The sequence below is a fragment of the Mizuhopecten yessoensis genome, unplaced genomic scaffold (assembly GCF_002113885.1).
Source record: "Mizuhopecten yessoensis strain PY_sf001 unplaced genomic scaffold, ASM211388v2 scaffold716265, whole genome shotgun sequence".
NCBI lineage: Eukaryota > Metazoa > Mollusca > Bivalvia > Pectinida > Pectinidae > Mizuhopecten > Mizuhopecten yessoensis.
Window position 1 is genome coordinate 439,564 of NW_018480030.1, and position 17,688 is coordinate 457,251.

Consider the following 17,688-nt stretch of genomic DNA (forward strand, 5'->3'; position numbering starts at 1 on the left):
AGTCGAGAATCTTTGGTACATCATTTTTGAATTTATACCTGGTATAGGCAAATGTTACCTAGTGTTTTATTGTAGGATTTACATTAGCCGATTTTCAAAGAGGGGGTTGTTAAGGGTACATTTCTTTATATTTTTGTAGAGTCACCTCCTGTATTCGTGTTCATGCTATTGTTCATTCACCGTCATAAGTAATAGACTGGAGGTTTATTTACTTCCGCTACTGGAGGGTATTTCCGTAAACGTTATGTGGTTTTGTTTCTTATTTGTAAATATATCGGGTATTGTTGGAGAAGGGTATAAATAGCCGAGAGCATGTGTGGTTCGGTAGCCAGACGGATGCGTTGAGTCGCAGGTTACTTCATTTTCTTGCTTTTCTCTCGTTCCTTTTTTTCATGTAGGTGTTAGGTCGTAGGGTACTTTTCTTTCTTAATGTAGCCTAGATATCTGTGGAATCGGGAGGGTTAGTTTTTAACGTTATATTTAGTTAGCACGTACCGAAGAAATGGGTAGCTATGGGTATTTACCATCGAATGGCATTGCAACTATAAAACCATACCATATTCAGTTGACATTCATATAGGCTTATGCATGCCATGGACCGATTGTTGACACAGTTGTTTTTAAGTTGGATACCACTGACCCTTCCAGGGTGATGGCTGTTCTATTAATTGAACAAGCATACACGATACATACATTATTTGAACTAAATGATGAATGATAACAAGGCATCACAAGTGATACACATCCCCTCACATTAACACATTGTGATATATGCAAGAGGAAATGAAGTTGCTAGCGAAATAACATTTTCTCTCAAAATAGTCAGTGACCTTGACCTTTAACACAGTAAACTGAAACCTACACTTGTTCAAGGCATTGATATACTAAACACTTGTATCAAATTTCATGAAATTAAATTGAGGAATGAAGTTCGTAGAGCGATGACAAACAAAGAAACATGAGCTTGTGCAAAGGTATTGCCATACAACAAACTTAGCTGGTCATTTAAGGACGCCTCCCCTGTGTGCAAGATGCATGCGTGTATTGAATATGTGTGTGTTTACGGAGGCTGCGATATGTTTGTGTTTTTCTCCTTGTGATAGCGTAGAACTGATACCGACTTTATAGTGCTACCTCACTGAAACATACTGCCGAAGACACCCAGCAGGGACACCCCACCCGGGCACAGTATACCGACTACGGGCGAACCAGTTGACCCACTCCTCAAAAAGCAGGAGTAGAAACTACCGTTTTTACATACTCTGGATATGTGTGGCCAGGGGACAGAACCAAAAGCCTTCCTCACAGGGGTGAACGCTCAACCAAAGGTAGCTATGCCCAACGATGTTTTTTTTAAACAAAAAGTTATTTATTTCTTGTCATTTTCTTAGACTACCATAACCTGATTACAAAACAGCAATCAGGACCATGCTATCTTCAAAATTGGATTTTTAAGATTTTTTTGAAATCGTGAAATTTCACAATTGTTTTTTAGCATTTTCCTGAAAACAATCAAGAAAGCGTACACGGTCAATAACATGGTATATATGGGAAAATTTGTTTTCTCTTTTTTTACCACAGTTTCAGAACCAATCTATTCTATTGTAAAATGAAAGATGTTCATGCTAAATATCACCCCTCACTCCGGAGATGATGATAAAATGTTACTTCACAAAGAGTTACCTCCCCTTACAAAACACAATGTATGACATTAACAATTCATTTAATTATATATATTGATGCACCAGTCTCAGTGGTAATTACACATATTCTTTCTTATCGTTCGCAGACCCTGCAGGTAGGGCATAAGAATTGTACCTGCTGCCCCCAATTGCATGATCGTAAGAGGCGACTAAATTTGGGACCTTATCTCTTCTCTCCTTTCTAAATAACTTTCTTCTTCCTAATGTCTCCCTTGACAATGCCTCACTTTTGGCCATTTGTTGAGCGTTCGCCCCTGTGAGGAAGGCTTTGGGTTCTGTCCCCTGGCCGAGACATACCAAAGTCTTTAAAAATGGTAGTTTATACTCCTGCTTAACGCTCAGCAAATTAGGAGTGGGACGACTGGTTCGCCCGTTGTCAGTATAATGTGACCGGGTGGGGCGTCCTGCTGGGTGTCTTCGGCAGTATGTTTCAGTGAGGTAGCACTATAAAGTCGGCATCAGTTCCGCGCTATCACAAGGAGACACACACGAACATATCGCAGCCTCCCAAAATACACACGCTAACACTACACGCATGCATCTTGCACACAGGGGAGGCCGTCCTTAAATGACCTTAGCTGTTAATAGGACGTTAAACAAAATCAAACAAACAAACAAACAAATCTTATCGTTCGCCTTTACACTTGAATACCAGTCTCCTCAACAAATCTGGTGATCTTCTGTGCTAAGGGCATCCACTGGTCCATTTAACTTTTCTTTGAGTGGTGTTGGTGAATGCCATATCTTATCTCTCATGATCAGTGCCTGATGGATCTTGCATGACTGTAACAGGTGTGCAGTATCCTGCTCTGCTTCTCCACAAGGACACATTGGAGATGAAACAACATTCATGACTTTGTATAGATGTTGATTGAGTCTGTTGTGTCCTGTCGGAAGAGGGTAGTTTGGCCAGATCTTGTTGGTGGTAACTGTCTTGTTGCTGATAGGTGTTGAACAGATATTAGATGATAGTCTTCATCTCTGTGTAGCAGACTGGATTTTCTTCCTGATATTGTTCAGCACCATTCTTGCTAATTTATCGGCTTGTTCATTACCCCAAACTCCACAATGAGAAGGAATCCACTGTAGAACTGTTGTCAGACTTTTGATGGTGTATAAAGCTTGTTTAAGTTGAGGTAGCTTGTCGTTTGTCAAAGCTTGTAGCACAGAGAGGGCATCAGTCAGGAGTACTACTCGAGTTGTGTTATCAACTTTGTTTTTGATGGAGCGTGCAGCATGAATAAATCTAATATATTTAAAAACAACAATTTGTATTTGTACATGGTGTATGATCTGACAAGTTTTACTTATATAAGAAATTACAAGAGGCCCAAGAGGGCCTGTATCGCTCACCTGAATATTTAAGCAGTCATAACAAAATATTCTCATTAAATATTATATTGCACTAAAAACATTTCCCTCGCAAACTTTGTTGGCTCCATCTGTTGAAACTACCAGCAAAATATTATAAGATTCTATGCTTTTTGATTCTTCTTCAGAAGTTGCTGGACATATTTTTCCCTGTGATCTTGTAAGTAGGTCAATGTCATTTTCCTTCTCAAATTGGTTAGCTCTATTCCAAAAAGCTACCAGCCAAATCTTATGAATCCGTTCCTTTTAGTTCTCAAGAACAAATCCATTAAAATGTTGTCGACCTCTGTGACAGAGTGGATGAAATAATGGGTGACTCTCATTCAACTACCCCTATGTTTGTTTTTGGAAGTGCAGAATTGGCTGGTCCCAGTACTAGAGCAGAATTGGCTGGTCCCAGTACTAGTGCAGAATTGGCTGGTCCCAGTAACCTCTCATCGGATAGCGATGGCCATGACTCAGGTGATGACATATTACAAATTTATTTATTTATGCAGAAATAAAAGAGACAGCCACGAATTTATATTTTTTGTAATGATAACTTTAATGTATACAGATTAAGCAAATTAACTCAATACTTTACATTTTTGTCATGGTTGTCTTGAATTAATATTAAAGAAATATTTCGTACTTGCCATAATCAATTCTTTTCTTTACAGTGCATTACAATATCTTTGATTTATATAATAATAATAATTTATTCAGACAAGACATGATTATTTACATTCATTTTCACATATTATAAAACTATTTGTCACAAATTATGTAAGAATTAGGCCTAAATATCAATATGAAATAAATAGGACTATTATTCAAAGCCCACGGCGTCAATATACATACATGATTAAATAATGGCTCTTTAACTGTGTTATACATGTACGTTACTTACACAGCAGCGCATACTGCTGTTATAGCTATCAGATCGGAATAATCGCTATCATTGACGTCTGTAGCTAATGGTTCTTCAAAGTCTCCAAACAGAGTCCCAACCATGCCAAAGGTCACGACGATATCCGCCATGTTGTTTTAAAGATTTTCCAGCGAACTCGATTTACTTCCCTTAGAAGGCAACCTATCGTGAAGACTTCCCTTCTGAGAAGAGCGCAAATTGAGTTGACCTCAGGAAGCCACCTGCCAAATATTAAGATTTTATAACTACCAGTTCTTCAGAAGAAGTCGTTTAAAGTGTTTGACATATCTGCCTCCTGTGACCTTGAAAGTAGGTCAAGGTCATTTTCATTCTCAAACTTTGTTGGGCTCTATCCCAGGAAGCCATCAGCCAAATATGAAGATTATATACCTTTTAGTTATTCAGGAGAAGTCGTTTGAAGTTTTTGACATAATTGACCCCAGTGACCTTGAAAACAGGTCAAGGTCATTTTCGTTCTCAAACTTTGTAGGGCTCCTACCAACGAAGCTTTCAGCCAAATATCATGACTCTAGGCCTGTCCGTTCTTCAGAAGAAGTTGTTTAAAGGAAAAGTTGACGGACGAGGACGGGAGGACGGACGGACGACGGACGCCGCGCCACGGCATAAGCTCACTTGGCACTTCGTGCCAGGTGAGCTAAAAACAAAAGCATGTCATATCAATTAGATATATTTAATGTAAACTATGTACAGACCAACCATTGTATACTTTGTATGTCGGACAACACTGAAACTCGAAATAAATTAAAATTTAGGTCTATTCAATTTCTAAATGTATCAGTGTATGTCAACTCAAGACTGAGTGACAGTAACTTAATTTAAAAGTTTAATCATTCAGAAACAAGTAAATAGTACCGAAATTTATACAAATATACATCATTTAATGTTTAAAATATATACAGAAAACAAAGAGAACAGATACCTTTACACGATAGGCAAACAACCTTTAATGCAATATCCTTCTAGCGAGTTTTGTCTGGTACAGGTGGGATTTGTTTACGTTTTCAAGCCGAGGTGTTCGCCATATTGGATTTACCGTTATACTACCCCTTGGGATTTTAACAGCATTTTTCATACCAAGAACGGTTTTGACAGATTGGCATATATATATATAGATTTATTTTGAGGGATAATTACTGAACATTTGTATATAATTTTGATGGATGTACTTGGTTTTATAAGGAAATTGTCGCTTCTGCAATATTTCACAATCTCCGCTCCTTACGTTTCCGCCATGATATTTGTAATATAGACTGATATAAAGTGACGAGGGATATCGAAGATAAAATTCCTACCATGTATCCATTTATATAACATAGACAAGCACGATAAAATCACCGTTCTTCTGATGGTATAAAAGTGTGACGAAATTTTGGCGCGGCGCGAAAATTCAATTGGAGTTATCTCCCCTTAGATATACAATAGTAAGAAGAAAGTTGTTTAGTAAAGAAGAAAAGATAAGATCCCAAATTAAGTCGCCTCTTGCATGGTACAATGGGGGCAGCAGGTACAATTTGTACGCCCTCCCTTGCAGGGACCCATACCAAACACTTGTATCAAGTTTCATTAAGTAAAGCCATGACAAAGTTATTTCCCATGTAGAAAACCGAAACGCGAACTCTTTAATGGTATCGTCATACTACAAACTTGTATAAAGTTTCATGACATTCCGTCGAGGAATGAAGTCGCTAGAGCGTTGACAAAGAGTGTAACATACGTACATACAGGCGGAATACTATATCCCCTCGAATTTTCGTTTTAAGGGGATAATGAGTGGTGTTTTTTTTATGATATGAACAGATTTCAGAAATTGTAAATATAAGTATTGAACTGCTTAAATAACTCATATAATTATATAAGACAGATGCACGTTATGCTGAAGTATGGGATCGAGAAAAGCATAAACCTGCTGTTTCCGACTGCCTGTATCTAAAGTGGCGTATAATGAGGGAACCCAATTGAAGACCAGAGGTATGGTCGAGTTGTCCGATTACCGGTAAAGACGATTCGGCACTTAATTCAGATTAACCAAAATATTTCAGCACAAAGTATATCGTACGGACTTAAAGTGTATCCTATTGTGGTATTGTGTTGCTTAGTTGGTTAACATTTTACACTGTTTCATCTGGTAAAGAATGAACCCAAAGGTACTAATACTAATTTTCGGTCGAGTTTGTATCCGTATCCGGAAACCAATACCATTGTTTCAAGTTTAAACTGGGACACTTTCTACAATTGTTTAAACAAGAGGGTCAGAGGGCCTGTATCGCTCACCTGGATATATAATCAATCATGGCAAAATATTCTCCAAATGAGATCCAAGGGAATATGCCAAACCCCAAGGCAAATCCTTGTAGCATATCTGTATCACCGGTCGATTTGTGTGTTACCACTAGGGTCTGACTTGTTATTACTTGGGACCCTAGGTAACTTGGGGTTACAAATGATGACACATTATGTCAGTTCCACTTCCTTTATTATAGTCCAACTTCATATCTTATACATGGAAACTTAATTGTTCAATCCATTCCCTTCTGTTTCCATCTCCATTCTTTCTCCTTTAGTTCTCTTCAGTCTCACTTCCCAAGATCTCTCTGTAATTCTATATCTGTCTATCTCTGACTCTGTCCTTGGACTCTCTCCTTCAGCTCTCTCCTTCTACTCTCTCCTTCTACTCTGTCAACCTTAGATCTCTACCTATTATGAAGACAATCTAACACTACTTCTACTTAACTAAATCTTCTAATTCTATTGGCTAATTCCATCCCTAGGAGGCGGGGCTACATTTCTCATTTAGAAGTCTTTTGATGACCATTTCCCTGTCTAAGGACCACGATTAACTTATCAATGCATTATACTAAATGGACCTTACATTCACACACCATTGTCCTTCAACCCTTCACACAGACATTCCCACACACTCCATTCCCTTTGAGTTCCTACCACCATGTGTGTCCTGGTCATCTCCTTTGTTAACAATTACAATCTCTTTTTAATTGCCTTCTTCTTACTCTTCTGATCTTACTCACTACCATTTTTCATCTGTCATATCTGTATTAGATTTTTCATGCCCAGTAATTTAATGTATGGTTATGGAGTGGGGATCTCAACAGCTGTGACTCAGAAACTAGGTCCCTAGGGTTGTGGCCAGACCCCAGGATAAATTCTGATATCATGACTGCATTCCTCTCTTTATGCCCAACAATTGTATATATAGTTTTGGGGTGGGGATCTTAACCCCTGGGTCAGAACTTTGAAATGGTTAAGTCTCCAAGGGTGGGGCAGACCCCAGTGCCATCCTGGAAGCATATGTGCATTTATTTATTTATACTCAGCAATTGTATACATGGTTATAGGGTGGGGATCTGAACCATTTTTAAGTAATAAACTTGTTACGGCCCATCCCTTAGCCGGGGGGCTTGCCCCACCATTTATACAATTTTGAATCACCAACACCTAGGGATGTTTCCTGTCAAATATGGTTGATATCCATCTCTTAGTTCCAGAGAAGAGGTCGCTTAACGCAATATAGCCTAATACCCTTTTTGGCCCCGCCCTCAACTGCCTGGTGGGTCAGCCACACCAGTTGTATAATTTTGAATACCTGCCTCCCATAAATGCTTTTGATCAAATATGATTGATATCCAGTGCAAAGTTCTACAGAAGAAGTCGTTTGTAGCAATATAGCCAAATTGCGCCCTTTTGGCCCCGCCCCTCAGTCCCCTGGGAGCTGACCCTACCATTTGTACAATTTTGGATCTCCACCACCTAGGGATGCCTCCAGTCAAATATGTTTGATATCCACTTCTTAGTTCCAGAGAAGAAGCCGCCTAAAGCAATATAGCCATATTGACCCCTTATGGCCTCGCCATTCAGCCCCCTGGGGGGTCAGCCCCACCATTTGTACAATTTTGAATCCCCACCACCTATGGATGCTTCAAGACAAATTTAGTTGAATTCTAATCAGTGGTTAAGAAGAACGTCGTTTAAAGAAATTGTTGACGGACGGACGGACGGACGCAATGGTATGGCATAATAATATTATAATTTATTTTAGTGATTTCAATGTTTGACTACAAGAGGAAGGTTGGCATTAGAAGAATTTACACAAATCCGTCACTAAATCACTAAAATAAATTATGTTTGACTACAAGAGGAAGGTTGGCATTAGAAGAATTTACACAAATCCGTCAGGCGTAAATGGTTATCGTTTAAGATCTATTTTTTCCTTCAACTTTACATCATGTCTATACATAGACACATTGTACAGATGGATATAAGAACTGTTCAACTTTCACCCCGCTATTGCATCATCTCTATATATAACCTCTTCAAACATAACACCATTCCCTCAACGCATGTTAGGGTGTATATAACTTAACACTTCCAACAACATCAGCTCATAGTGTAATCGGCTACCATGACTGAACTACCCTCGAGCAGCTATTGCAAGTCTTCCCCGATGATGTTGTAGCGGAACAATTACGAAAGCTAAAAAAGACACTCGGAGAAGACAAAGAAAATCAACCACCTCCTAAACAAATACGATTGGCCGACTCTGAGAACCACCAATACCACTTTTGTAATAAACGTGCAAGAAGATTAGACAATTTCAAAAAACATTTGGCGGGTCACGATAAACCATTCCCATGTCCACATTGCAATACTTCATTTTCTAGAAACGACAATTTAAATCGACATATTCTGAAGAAACATCAAGATGGTGGGAACGTTTCAACTCTACCTAAACCCTCTCACGTGCAGTCTCCCATACCAGGACCCTCTCACACGCAGCCCCTGGCCGACTCTGAGGACTACCCATGTCACGTTTGTAATAAACGTGTAAGAAGATTAGACAATTTCAAGAGACATTTGGCGGGTCACGATAAACCACCCCCCATACTTAGACCGTCTCACGTACAATCACCAAAACCTACACATAAGTTTTCTGATGAAAGCAGCTTGAATGGCTCGGCCAATGTTAGATCCGTTTTCGAAGTAAAAACTATATATTTTTACCAAACGAAACATTTTCCTTCCATAATTTAAAAAAAGCTTACCAAAAAATGTTTGTGTCGTTTCAAGCATATGTGAGAGAGAGATCCAATTGGAGACTCAAAAAGATAGTGAAAGTATTATAAACTACTCACCTTTGAGTGGTTCGTGCTACTTACCAACACCGGCCACCTTTCAATTTTCTAATCTTGTCAACAAAGACGAAAAGTGTTTCTTATGATGGACCGTGTTGGCTTCCCTCTATCCCGACCATCGGGTTCCTGAACAAGTGACGAACTATGTACCCTATGAACACGAACTGGACATGTCTAGAATTCCATATCCCGCGACAATATCACAAGTGAATACGTTTGAAAACAAAATGACATTTCTGTGAATGTGTTTGGATAGGCGTGTACGTCATCATGTCAATTTATTGTATTTAAAACAAGTCATAATTGTCTCATTAGCAACCTTGATAAGATTGATCTCGAACAAAAACGTCTCGGCATAAGACTTATTTTTGCCATTCATGACTTCAAGGGTTTACTAGAAACGACTTATTAGAATATCACATTCAATATTGTTCAAAACACGATCATTTTTAAGCTTCCAGACGAAGGTGATAACATACTAGAATTTGACAGTTTTGCAAAACAATGAAAGGTACCTTTTGTCATTTATGCAGATTTTGCAACGTTTGCTCAGAGAATGGATACATGTCTACCCAACCCAAAACAATCGAGTACGACTCGGGAATACAACATTTGAGCCCTGCGGGTTTGGTTATCAGGTTGTTAGCGTAGACGAAAAGTATACAAAACCTCCCGTAATTGATCGCAGTCCAAACGTGAGTAAAAGTTTTCGACAACACATTGGTAGAAGAAAAGGAAATGAAAGAAATTTTAAAACATGTATAACCTTAAGTCATATCTCCAGAGAATGAGCGAGCGTTTCAAACTAGCACAAAATTTCACATTTGTAGTCACTATTTTACAGAAAATGATGTCAGAGATCATTGTCATTTGATGGGCAAATTTAGAGGGTCCAGCTGTCATGACTGTAATCGCAATTTTCAATATCCCACCTTTATTCCTGTCGTTTTTCACAATTTAAAAGGGTTCGATGGACACATACTCTGTGAAAGTGTAGGTTTATTTAAAGATAGTGACATCAAATACATTCCCAATAACATGGATAGTACATTTCCTTTAGATTGGGAAATCTGCGTTTTATAGATACATTCCAATTCTTGTCTTGGGAGTTTAGAATCACTAGTCAACAATCTAGCTCAAGAAGGACCAGGGTCATTCAAACATCTATCCAATGAATTCTCTACAGAGCATGCAAACCTGAGCCCGACACGATTTACATCTTCCTAACGACGCGATTAGGAGCTCTTCCTCTTCCGGAAGCTCTTCTAAGTCTTCCGCGCCAAAGTTGGAAGAGACCCTATTCCAAGATGGAGGACATTGTTTCTTTGGAGGACACCGTTTTGAAGTGCGCAGATTGTGGTATCTGTACGTACACATTGACGGCTTTTGAAGAGCACGCATGTACCGGTAGGTTTTATTAATTGATAATAAGTAATTTTATGAGTTGTTGTCACAAAAAATCGTTTATGCGAGTAAACGGTGCAGATAAATAAGTTGCGATACAAAGCACGTGATGATAACACGGCATTCAATTCATGTTTCAGGGGATGAATTGAATGTATTATGTAAACAAACAAGATTTTTCAACACATGCAGCATCTGTGATTATTTTTCATATGTTTTTAACAGAACCCAGTAATCCCTTGTGGAGTGTATGTGAGGGGGACTTTCACACATACATACATACATTCATGGCCACGAAGGTAGTGGCTATCCGCACGGTGACCATGCCGTCGTATGTCGATTGACTATCAGCACGGTCAACATATAAACTTGAAGGGACGTGTTTCGTCATTAAACATTGCGACTCTAAGCAGACTAACGTGTGGTTATTTATTTGCACAGAGCTACAAAAATGTATTCTACAATTTGCTGCGTAAATATATGTCGGTATTTGCATGAACCGAACTACAAAAATAGCATATATGTATGTATCATGTATCATATAACTATCATTTTAAAATCATCCTGTTATAAAAAAAAAAATCACTAACTTGGAAAGACAACAAAACAGATATAATTACATGACCGTGCCGATAGTCATTTTACACACAACGGGCACGGTCAACGTGCGGATAGCCTTATTCATTGGTAGATAAATGTGGCACGGTCACCGTGCGGATAGCCTATACACGAACACTAACAAAACGTTCAGAGGGCCCGTATCGTTCACCAGGTTGGCCGACTTAAATGTATGCCTCCAACATAATTTGCGACTTTGTTACATTTTCTTCCAACCCCAAAATTTGTTATCAAAATGGTGAAAAGCTGTCAGAAAATACCTACTTTTAGCAAAAAAAAGTATTTTTATATGTTCCCGACCTTTTGATAATAATAGTAGTATCATTTAGAGGCATACAGTACTTAAAAAACCCAGTAATTCTTCTTAGATTTTTTATGTCAAAATTGCATGTGCAAAATAACAGCTAATACTAGTAATAGTAATATTGTAATATTTATTTGTTTTATTATATTTTCAGGTAGCAAGAGAGTAGTGCGACAGGTACCAACGTTGCTACACCAAATACTAGTAGTACAACTATTTGGTCCAAAAAAAAGACTATGGTTCTTCTAGATCTATACAGAGAAAGAGTACAGCATTTCAACAATCCATGTATGCGAAATAAACGAGTATGGGAGGAAATAACGCAAGAATTAAACAAAGCACTGAATTCGTCCTTTAAATTTACCCCCGCCCAAGTAGAATGCCGCTGGAAAACGGTTTTGTCGGCGTATAGGACCATCAAAGGAAAACAGGTGCAGAACTAAAACAATACTAGTACGAAGAGGAGATAGATTAAATACTTGGGGGAAGTCATGCCGTCACCCCAAAATATAAAGTATCCAGTCAGAATAGTTCAACGTCATGTCATCTTCAATTCCTTCGGCTTCATAGTCATCCTCATCAGCTTGTCAGAGTAATGACAAAAATTATTCAGACAGCAGCAGCATTGAAGTTGAATGTACCTCAAAAGGTAAAAAGAGGAAAATTGATAAGAAAAAAACAGGTACATCAGGGGTGTCTGCAATGATCAGTTTCCTTGAAAGTTACACAGAGAGCACCGAGAAGAGAAACGAGATGGCAACAAAGAAAACAGATGAAAAACATGAGCGGCATATGGAGATTCTGAAAGGATTAACTGCAGTAATGACCCAACTCATCCCCCCCCCCCCCAAAAAAAAAATCAGAATTAGGTACGAACCTTTAAAAAAATAATTCGTATAATATTGAATCATGCTGTAAATAACCTCATTATTACATTTATCACATAACTGGGATGGAAGATAAATGCTATGCAAATTGGGACCCAGACCCCCCAGGGAGCTGAAGGGCAGGGCCTAAAATGGGGAAAATTTTACAATATTTAAAAAAATCTTCTTCTGCTGAAAGGTTTTCTGTGTTTCGTTTCGTGTTAAATTGTTACAAATTCTCCGGAATCATCAGAATGAAACTCGAATGAGTCACTTTTGAGTTGATGGTGGAACTCTATTCCGCGTGATGAAAAATTGATTGACAGATGGTAGCAAACACATTCCCGGACGATTATCGGAGAAGCTGAAGCACCTTTAAGGTAAGTGGCAATTTTCAACAAATCCGATTGCTCAATGGTTTTTTTTGCGTTGTTAGGCTCTTTTAACAACCCATCTAAGACCCCATTTGCTAGCTTAAATTCTTTGTCTCTAACAATGTCAACATTTCTTTTCAAGTTCGCCAGATGACGGACGGTTAAGTGCTGCTCTTATATTTATTAGAGTTGTTCTGTGGTATACTTCTGATTCGCTCTTGTCACTCTAAGATCTTGCTGGTTTGGCTTCGCAATAAAATTGCCCCAGGCTGTCGGCCAGTGTTAACACGGAAACATTTTCCATGTCCATCTCGTTATCATTTTTCTCTTTGTTCCAGTCTAAAACAAAAGTATATACTGTGCTTCAGAAAAGAGAATAACGAATATAAACCAGAATATTGCAATGTTTAGTTAAATGACTATATTTGTCATCCCCACGGACCCTGGTCCAAACCTCTATTCTTCGTCTACCAAACTTGTCTGTTGTTTTTGCTTGCTTTTATTTTATGCGACAATAACTCGTTTCAATCGATTTCTGTATATTCTACAGGAATTTACATGCCATGACGTAATCTTCAAGAAAAGACAATATTAAGGGATATCAAGTTGAACACAGTTTCGTGACTCGGAGTCTGCAAACATAGGGGCCTGGGATACAGGCGGTACAGGCAACTAATTATAAATACCTTGAAATATTTTCAGTCCCCATTGAGTATTCTTTTTTGTTGCAGGGGCTTCTCTTGCCTCAAAAAGCTTGTCGATATCTTCTTTTGTCATCGTTTTAAATCTTTTCGGATTTTTCTCTGAGCATGGTGTTTCCGGACGGGGTAGACTTAGGTCGTCAGGCTGGGCAGTGAGAAGTTGATGAAGTTCTTTGTCGTCTATTGTGGACGAGCTTGCATTAATGTCTGACATGTCCATCGTGGTTAATATTTCATCCCCACTTGATGAACATTCATCACCCAAAAAGTCGAGCAAATCCATTGAGAAATTGGGAAGCTCTTGATATTCTGTCATGCTTAAGCTTAGAGCAGTGCAGTAGCAGACGATATTTCTTGATAAATTGTACGAGTGTTACAATTTTTTTCATTGGTTATTTCAACAGATGTGTATTTTGAACGATTTTGATTTCTTTTTTATTGCATTAAAAGTAGTTTTTACATATTTTCTCGTTTTTTTTTTACATATTTGCAATAGGCCTACTACAGTGTAAGGTCTCGCAATGCCCTGCGATAGTTCATCATGCTGAACAACAGCCATGTTTGTTTACATTGGATATTGTAGTTCCGGTCAGTGTTGTATTAATACGCTAAGAATTTTGTCTCGTGCGGCTTGGTAATTAAAGTCCCATCAACGACACAGCTTTCAAAGAGGCTATATAGTGACAATGCCATGCAAATGTAAATATTAGTACGTATACACGTATTTCAAATTAAAATTACATACCATATAGGTAGACTGACCATTTATTTTGAACCCCCTTAGGGGTGGTATGTAATATTTGCGGGCGTCGACTGGTATAGTGGTGGGCTCTTCTCAACTGTGGTACAGTTAGAATTACGCCCTAGTATCCACCTAGGTTCAGTTCGTTCTGCGTGCGGTTAGCGGTAATCTAGCGTCTAGAAAGCGATCGTTCACCGTTCGAGCACCGTTCGTATGTTTCGTCTGATACGTTCGTATCAGCTAAATCGTTTCGTTCGGTTATTTCGACCGTCCCTATCGTCCAACTATTTCATTGGGTCGTTTAGTTCGGCTACTCCGTCCGGCTGTTTAGTTCGATCATCTACTCCGTCTTTTTGGGTTAGGATGCGCACGCAGTTTATCAATTAACATAGGCAAATGGTAGAACTGCAGAAGATCTTGCGCTTATCTCCAGAATTACGAACCTCAATTAACAGATACAGTGACAAAGGCTACGCTATTAGAAAGATTATTCATTGTCAAGCACATGCGTATTTACGGTATTTATAGGAACTCTTTAATGCGGGAAACCACGTTGTTGTCGGTAAAAATAAAAACAAAATGGAGAAAAGGAAGAATACAGAGTATATTGGGCAAATTTAACTGGATTTCGGATTACGAAGTTGTTTTCGGAGCAAGAAATGGTCAACAATTAAAGCCTGCTGTTCCAAAGACTGGATGACAAAGTCGCAAAAGAAATGCAGTGTGGCTAATTACCGCCTGACCACTCGTAAGCTCCCCGAAGTGTTCACAAAATTTGCATTGTAAATTTTCCATTTATACAATAACCTTTTCATACGTTTATCAAATTATTATGTCGTTGATTTAGTTTGTATAAAGTCTCGAGTAAGTTTGTACACGTGTCACACTTTGAGAACTGTACTGTACGTCTCTCTGTTCAAAAAAGTCCCGAAACGCCCCCCCCCCCCCCCCAAAGAGGTTTAAAAGCTTTATCATAATCAATGCACTATTCACACTTCCAGTTCTACGACGTATTTGACCTTTGTCATACAAGAATTAATTTTGTCTCAAGCTTTTATGTAATTCTCAATTGTTTGAAAATGAAGATCAAAGGAACAGGGTACTATTGAATAAGTATATATTTCTACTCTTAGTGTAAGTGTAAGAGGGGAACATACAGCCTTCAGTATATACTAGAAGGATCATGGTGATGCTGTATACCAGATATTACAATTCCCTGTCAGCCTTGGATCATAAATGCTTACCAAAACATGTCATTACATGTACATCATACATGTAAAGTTCTTCATGATAAAAGACTGTGATATAATGTATTTCTGTAAACAGAAGTTAATATTTGCTTATTTTAGACACTCTAAATAATAATTAAGTTAGGAATTATTTGACAGGGATAAGGTTAATACAATTTGCCTTCTCCCCCACCCTTATTTCGAGTTATAAATTTTGGTGTATAACCATAAATATTATATTATAAATATTGAGATAAGATACAATTGCATGCAAAACATTTAGTACACAGGTTAATCCTGGAGGGGGCCATATGGGGCATTGACCTCCCAAAAATGAAATTGATCCTTCCATGTTCAAATTTAATCTTACATAGAATAACTCTCTTAATTTTGATTAGTCTTATTTTTTACATTATTATTTAAGGGAATTAATGGAAAAAACTATAAGCATCACTTTCGGATAATATTAATGTTTCAATTAGTGAAGTCATGAGTCAATGGCAAGGTCAAATTGATCTTTTTACATTTGAGATATATGTTTAATTCAAATTGTCAAGAAAATTTAAACTTGCTTCTATATTTATATATGAATGCCTGTATCATGCAAACTTATACTCAACCATGCCATTTTTACACAATATTATTTTTGTATTTTCAGTTCCTATCTCAACTTAGATTGTTACCAGTCTGCCATCATAATTGGGGCCACATTACAGCAACAGATTCACCAGACGTGAAGGAAATCAAAGAGGAAGTAGTCATAATCTCTCTAAGACAGTCAGTTGTCAGAGGACATTTACAGCATAAATAAGGATCCATGGAATCTCATCCCAGGGTGTGTCAAAATAGTCAAAATTGAACTACATCTCCTAAATTCCTGCAAATAGAAAAACTCTTCTATGGACACTAAGCTGTGATAGTTACTCACAAAATATGTTCATGGTTATATAACTAACATGTACATGTTATCTCGCTGAACACCAGAATAATATTAATTATAATTTGTCGTTTTAGTGGCTAAGTGAGTTTGGATAGGAATATCTGTATCGATTAGCAGTATTTACAATTATATACCTGGTAACTGGATAGTTTAAAGTGCAGTATATACCCTCAGTAAACCCTTTCCAGATGAAATTCATTAGATTTTTATCTAACCTCTATCATCCATCTGTCTGGCGTCAACGTTATACTTTAAACAACTTCTTCTGAATAACCAAAAGGCCCAGGATGTTGATATTTTGGTGGTAAAATGTTGAGATGAATGACTTATATTCAAGTAGCAATAAACAGGAGGCCTAGGGTGGTGTTATTAAGCAATTAACATGCTAGAATGAGGGGATGTGATGTATGTGAAATTGAATGACATTGACTAGCCTTCAAGGTCACAGGTCAAATGTGTAAAATCATTTAACATAAATGACTATTTCTGAATATCAGGGAAATCTTTTGTGTTGATATTTAGCCAATAACATGCTGGAATGAAGGGTTCTAAAGGATGCTTCTGACCAAATCCTTTCATTCCTACAGAAGAAGAAGGATTTTAGAGAATACTTTGCTTAATTTCCCCTATTTGGCCCCGCCCCTCAGGCCCCTGGGGGGCCAGACCCACCATTTATACAAAATTGGTTCTTCTTCACCCAAGGATGCTTCTCACCAAATTTTGTTAAAATCCGCTCAGTGGTTCATGACTAGTAGTGTAAAGTTGACGGACGACGGACGCTGCGGTATGGCATAAGTTTCGGACCAGGTGAGCTAAAAATGGTCATCTTGGGCACATGCACATCTACATAAGCCAGAAGATGAGGGAATTATCACGGCTGTTGATGTGTGTTGGGAACGAGGATCCAAGTTACAAGCTTGACAGGTTTTATTGAACCAAAACTATTTCTTTGGCATTAATTACACTGTTTGTTTGTTTGTTTATGTTTAACGGCCCATCGACGGCTGTGGTCATTTAGGGCCATGGTGATTTATTTATTTATCTATCTTATTTTAACAAACATGTGAATCGCGAAGATAAAATCAGATAAAAATGGTTCATTTTTAAAAGTATTCGCATTGTATGTGTAGATAATAAAAATAATAATAAAAGGGGGTTAAAATAATAAAAGAGATAACGAATAGATGATATGGAATATGCGGTATATATACAACGTCAAAAATGATAAGGTTGGTTAAAAGACATCAGAGTCTATAAAATAGACCAATATCTTTCAAATAGTTAAATAATGCCTTCGAATCCACGGAACTGAAAAGTGTTTTCATATCCGGGACTCGGAAGTAGTTATCACGAATGTG